The sequence below is a fragment of the Girardinichthys multiradiatus genome, chromosome 19 (genome assembly GCF_021462225.1).
Source record: "Girardinichthys multiradiatus isolate DD_20200921_A chromosome 19, DD_fGirMul_XY1, whole genome shotgun sequence".
In the NCBI taxonomy this organism is placed as follows: Eukaryota; Metazoa; Chordata; class Actinopteri; order Cyprinodontiformes; family Goodeidae; genus Girardinichthys; species Girardinichthys multiradiatus.
Window position 1 is genome coordinate 10,306,374 of NC_061811.1, and position 6,646 is coordinate 10,313,019.

Consider the following 6,646-nt stretch of genomic DNA (forward strand, 5'->3'; position numbering starts at 1 on the left):
AAAACTTCCTCCTTTGTTTACGTGGAATAATTGGGACACTAGAAACCCGCTTCCCATTTTTTCCCTCCATCGTTCTCTGTGGCAGCTTTGACACCTTGCCTCTCTTTCTCGTGGCTTCCTGTTTCCTGCGCTTTGCCAACCTCTCACTGTGACCAGGCAGCGGCGGAGGAGGCGTGGCCACTTGGGGAGAGGAAAAAGATTGAGACAGGAAGGAAGACGGTGTGCTTCTTCCTCCCCCACACCTTCATCTTCACCTTGACGAGAGAAGAGAAAGTGGAGATGCATTCCGAGCCTCACCTCATCACCTCCTTATTCACATGGCAGATGTGAAACATTAGTGAATGATTGACCAAATTAGTCGCTTTAATAACTGAGAACAAAGTTAATCTAAAGTAAAGAATGTGCCAGAACTTTCTTTCTTTTAAGTGTAAAGATAAGAACTGATTTTCATTAGCACAAATTAATTATCCAATTAAAACAAGTTCAGTGTGCTAAATTAAAAACAAAAGTAGCAGCAGATGTTGGCCGTATATTCATCATACTGTAACCCTTTTCTTTATTGTGTGTGTGTGTTTGTGTGTGGGCCTAATTAAGATCAGTGTAAACAAGGCCAACAAAGGCCGAGTGGCACCACAGAAGTCACCAACTATTTAGGCGTCAAAGCTCTCATCTCAGTTGATCTTAAATCAGAAGTTTAAATCCCAGTCCTTCATGCCAAACACACACACACACACACACACACACACACACGCACACACACACACAGATAATCCCAGCAGCCTTAAATAATTTATCAAGTGTGGATTTCCTTTAAAAAATGACTTTGTTATGGAGCACATTTATCATATGGTAATAATCCAAGGAACAAAAGAAAAAACAAAAACAAATCAGTGGAATAATTTTCATATGATCAAAAGAAACTTTTAATTTTATTCTTTTCTTAGTGTGGAATTAAAACCTAATTTAATAAGTCACTAAATCACATCACAATGTGTTAAAAAAAATGTGACAACTGAAAACACGGAAAGCAAAAAAAGAAAAAAGACCCTCCGGCACGCACACACACACATTTTACCGCCTTCTTCTTCAGTTACGTCTGCTGCTGATTGATTTAATTAGTTCTACATACATGTGCATAATTAATGCCACATATTAACAGCTCTAAATATATCCCAGCACATCTTTGGAGCACATTTATATTCCAGAAATCTTTAAGTTAATCACATAATGCCAGAGAATTAAAAGAAATGCCACCATGTATTTGGAAAACACTTAATAATTCATAGCAACACTTGTGAGAAAATCCAATATTTACATTGCATGTGAGCAGGCTGTTGTTTTTCTGAGGAATTAACATACTGCAACATTTATCTGCACGGTTGTTTGACCCGAACGTTGAGTTTCTTCATCCACTTTGAGATGAGCTGCTGTCCGACCTGAGATCAACCGGTGATGTTTTGTTTTCCTTCCTCTGCTTCCCTCAAAGTTCTTCCCATAAATCCTGCAGGGATGCAAGGTTAATGCTTAATGCAAGGAGAAACAAACTAATCAAACATCGCAGATCTTTGTCTCATTCATCAGGGTGCAAAATCAGGAGAGCTGTCTGTCACTGTTTTTTCTTTCTTCTTTTTTTCTAAAGTAAAAACATACACTTCAGCAACCCTCTTTCCCCCTCCCCAAATCAGAGGGAATTGAGCTGGGTGCATTTTACGCCGAAGATGAAGCACCGTGGTTAAGGTTTTGCTGATTTTCATGTAATGACTGGCAGGCGTAACACCTGGCACTGTGAAATCCAGAAATTAGCACACTCCGGGGAAACAAATTTCTTTGTTAGTGCAGAACGATGTAAAAGAGGAAAAAAACATAGGTTTGACATCGGCTGCGGATGCCGTTGTTGCAGGCTTCAGTTGTTTTCTCAACTTCTCTGAACATCACAGTTGTGTGTGTGTGTGTGTGTGAGTGAAAGTGACCAACAGAAGGCAATGACAAAAAAAAATAAAAATACAGGAACTGTAGACACTTATGAAAACATGCATTAGCATGCAGAGCTGCAAAAATAATCGATACATCTAATAATACACATTATGAAACAACAGTTTGCACTTGTTGGTTGATCAGGTGAATGTCTGCCCCATTACTAAAATATAAATTGTACAAAATAATCTCCTGTTAAAAAAATGCTAATTTATCATTTACAGTTTCCTTTAAAATATTTATCATATTTTAAAGGAAACTGTAAATGATAAATCAGCACTTTTATTTCTAGTGTGTAAATATGAAAGGTAGATGCTTTAGTTGCATCCCTCACCTGAAAGATGCTATCCTAAACTCAACATGAACTAAACTGTTATAGATAACAGATAAACAGTCTGAAATCTGAAAAAAATTCAAGGCAAATGTAATCTAAATTAACAAGGGGTTAAATAAGTTTTTCATGCTCCAGGTTCTTGACAGTTTCCGCTTTACTTAAACCAAAAGAATAATCTATTTATTAATATATTTGTGTATGTTTTAGCACATTTTGTGTTACTGCCACATAAATACGCAGCACGAATGAAGTAAATGTTTTAATCTGCAATGCTTCTGTCTAAAGCATCGCTGACATTTACTAAAATTTTATTTCAGATTTCTTTACTTAAATCAACTTGAAATATGTCACAGAAAATATGAGTGATTAAAAAAATTATTTCATTATATCTTAATGAATACAATTAAATGTTGCTCACCAAATGCAATTAATAAATTTATTTCCTTTCATACATTTTAATAATTATTCTTATATCAGTGCTGTATGATCTCATAAACTCTAAAATCAGAACTCAGAGCTTCTCTCTGACTCACACAGCAAACAATTCCAAACCCAACTTTGAAATCACTGCTGGATTCATGTTTTTGTTGGAGCAGAAGTAAATGGATCCTTTCCTTAATGATGTTTCCACTCCTTACAGAAGTCCTCTTCCTTCTGAGTCGAGCAGTGACTGAGAAAGGAGATCTCTCCCTCTTCCTCTGCTGTCAGTCAGCCTCCTCCTCCTGCTCTGCGGCGGCGGCTCTGTGCGGGGCCGAGCAGCTTGGCAGAGATGCATGGTGATGATGAGAACTCGTCGCAGCCTAGCAGGGTTTCCTCCTCATCAAGCTCAGAACAAAGGGGGGTGCCGGTCCGCTCTGCTGCTCTAAATACAGCCTGCAACGTGGCCTGGCCAACTGCAAAACACGCTGCGTTCAGTTGCAGAGAAAATACAAGCAAGGAAGCTGGAGGTGGCAGATCTGCAGGGTGAAGGCAGGATGTTGACTTCAAGCACAGGAAACAGTTAAGCTGATTTCAACCCCTGATGGAGTTAAAGAGTCGTGGGTAAGGTTACACCTGCTGCATTAGGCTAAATGACTTCAGAGTTTTAAACATCCAAAAAAAAAAAAATTACCAGAGACCACAGAATTAAAAGTGATGCAAACTAAAACTCAAAACAGAAGCCTTTTATTTTATTCCTGCAAGACCTTCGTGAATTTAAAATACCATAAATGAAATAAGGTTAAGTTGCGAATGTCAGGCAGCAAAGTAAACATGCCTACAGCAGTGCAAAAGTATTAATACCTTTTGAACTTTGCCATATTATGCAATGTTACAACAAACTTTAATGTATATTATTGGGATTTCAGGTGACAGGCCATTGCAACATAGTGCATAATTGTTACGTGAAATGAAAAGGAAACATGGCTGTAATTCTGTTTTACAAATCAGTTTCTGCAAAAGTGCGTCATTATATTCAGCAATCTTTGCTCTGATACACCTAAATAAAATAATAAAAGTGCAACAAATTGCATTCAGAGGTCACCTAATCAATGTACTGTCTATTTAATCTCACTATAAATCCAGCTGTTCTGTGAAGGAAAACTTTCATGAACAAGCAGTATCATATAGACCAAGGAACGCAGCACGCAGGTCAGTGATAAAGTTTTTGAGATGCTTAAAGCGGGGTTAGGTTATTACACAATATTGCAAGCTCTGACGTTCTACGAACACTGGGTGGACTATTTTGATACGGCTGTCCCCATGAACCGACAGGCCAGGCAAGAACAAGATTAATCAGAGAAGCAGCTAAGAGGCCCATAACTCTGTTGGAAGTACAGAAATCAATGCTTCAGGTGTGAGAATCTGTTGACAGGACAACTAATAATCTTGCACCCTACAAACCTGACCTTTACTGAAGAGTGGCAAGAGGAACGCCACAGGTGAATGAGCAGGAAAAAGAAAAGCTGTAAAGAGTTAGTTGGAAGAAAACTTGTTACAAGGGAGGAAGACTGTCTACAGTCTACAGTGCTGCAGACAGGTTCACCTTTCTCTAGTTGCTGTTCTTCTTTCATGTGTTCCTGCACATTTACGCCGGGATCACACTCAACACGGTGCAGGTGCGGTGCAGCTGTGGTGCGGTCGTGCTGCAGAAAGCCACTCACACTGCGCTGCGGCCAGCCCAGCCCGGCCCTGCTATGGCTCCGGCTGCGGAAACGGTGCTCCTGAGAGCAGAAGTTCACGTGGGTTCTGGGAGTTCACGCGAGAACTAGCCCAAATATTTAGCAAGTCTCTCATAAACAAAGCCCATATTTGGCCATATTTTGACCCAGTGTCACCGGTTATAAAGTATTGTTCATGTTTCAGAGCATACAGGCCAAACAAGAGCGGAAATGCCTGTATGCTCCTTTCTGTTGCTATCCCTCCAAGTGAGTAAAAACAGCTACGGATTTCGTTTTAAGTCAATACTTGTTATTCGTGCGCATAACTATCCTTTTTCATCTTCAAATAGCACCTCCGTTTCCTCGTTTTTCTGTTTTGTGTCATTTTTGTTTACACTAGTCAAGTTAGCGTATGTTGGTGGGATAATTTTATTATGAAATTCACCGGAACTCTCTCCTGTCAGGCTTCCTGTTTGGCTGGTAAAATTCTTGATACAAAACTTGATACAGAAGCCGCTGCAGTGTCCCGCCAAAACTTTCTACTCGCCATATGGCTCCCACACTCTGGTCTGCACATTGGTCCATCAAATCAGCATTCCCTGACACTACTTTGTGTTGGTCTGTCATTTAAAATCCCAATCAAATACAACTTTGTGGTTGCAACATAAAAAAAAAAAAAAATTAAAATGTTAAAGGGGCTGTAGTTCATGAGTTAAAGTAATACATCCTGATGCTATGTCCATCAATCATAAAGGGGCGTTCTGAGGAAAGCTCCAAAGGGAGTTACAGAGGGGGTATCCTGTTCAGATAAACTCTCAGCGAAGGAGTTATGCCGCCCTACAGTAGAAGTTTATTTTAAGACATTTGTAGACATCATGTTCTTTCAGTCATGATCTATATACCTCATGACCCTAGGTAAGGGCTGGAACATATGCTGGAGAAGTAAATCCAGTTTCACCTCTAGCTTAAATCATCCCCCTGACGTGGAGGGAGCATTCCACAGTTTTCCGGTTAAAGAACATCACCCAGACTTGGAGGAGTTAACTTTCATTATAGCTGTTTAACATTAGGCTATAAAATACATGATTCCATGAATGTCCTGGGAACTCACGTTATTTGCAGTTGTTTGTAAACTTTTAAATTAAAATGGATGAACTCTGAGATATAGTGAAGTTAACCTATCATGAAGAAACTTGTTAAATTAAACTTGTTGTTGTTGTCCCTGGAACACAAACACATCAGCGAAGAGACTGTTAAAAGAGCAACAACATGTTCTGGTCCATCACTTCAAACTGTCTGTCCTGCTGCTAATCTGGGAGGACGTTCCTAAACAGTCCGGTCAAACTGTGGACATCCCAGCTGTCAAAAAGCATTCAGCCAGCTCAGTCTTTCCTCCGTCTGCCCTCCAGCTGCTCCGCCTGCTTCCAGGCTTAAAGCACCTCTGCCTGGGACACACTTCATCTCTCTTCCTGCTCTTTGGACGTGAGTGTGTCACCTCTGTTTATATCTGTCCAACCAGCATAGATGAGAACGCCGCACGCTAAACGGACATGTCTCCTAATCTGAGTGCAGCTGTGAGTTCGGGGAGAGATGAGGCACCGGCGTTCACGTCACATTGGCTGTGTTGATCGTCTCCATTATGGCCTGCACGCTGTAGGGCTTTTTACTCTCTCCATCACATAGATTTTTGTGAAATGTAGATAAACAGGTCATTTTGTTTCTTTTTTTCTGCTGTTAGTCCACAAAGACAAGATTTCAGAGCATAACGAGATTAAAATTGTTCAGTTGGAGACGAGTCCAGGCAGCCTCTGCCACAAACACTTAACATACAAGGAAACATCATCACTTTCTACTTGTTTTTCCTTTTTTTGTGTGAAACCTCATAGGTTTTATGTAAGTTTTAAAGGGTCTCTGACTTTTGATATATTTTGTACTGTGTTATATTGAACTTTTGTGGCCTCAGAGTTTTTCCAGGTCTTCCTTTTGAGTTGCTTGCCTTTCAAATTAAAATTTTCCATTTTTATTTAGTCAATTATTACATCTGTTTGCGTCCTTTCTGACAATGTTATTTCCAAGTTTTACAACTATCCTGATATCCTGAGTTTAATGTGCATATCTGGCAGTATCCCTTTGAATTAAGACATTGTTAGTTTTGTAGCCTAATTGCCTAAGTCATATAGGGCAAAAATAACAATCTGAG

General features: G+C 39.7%; 1 long non-coding RNA gene across 1 annotated transcript; it reads right to left on the reverse strand.

Annotated features, from left to right (window-relative positions):
* Window positions 1-893: 893 nt before the first annotated feature.
* Window positions 894-3,425, reverse strand: LOC124855831. The gene is made up of 2 exons (XR_007035162.1): window positions 2,947-3,425; window positions 894-1,501 (listed from the first exon to the last, which is right to left on the reverse strand). It is a non-coding gene; the product is annotated as an uncharacterized LOC124855831 (long non-coding RNA).
* Window positions 3,426-6,646: the final 3,221 nt, after the last annotated feature.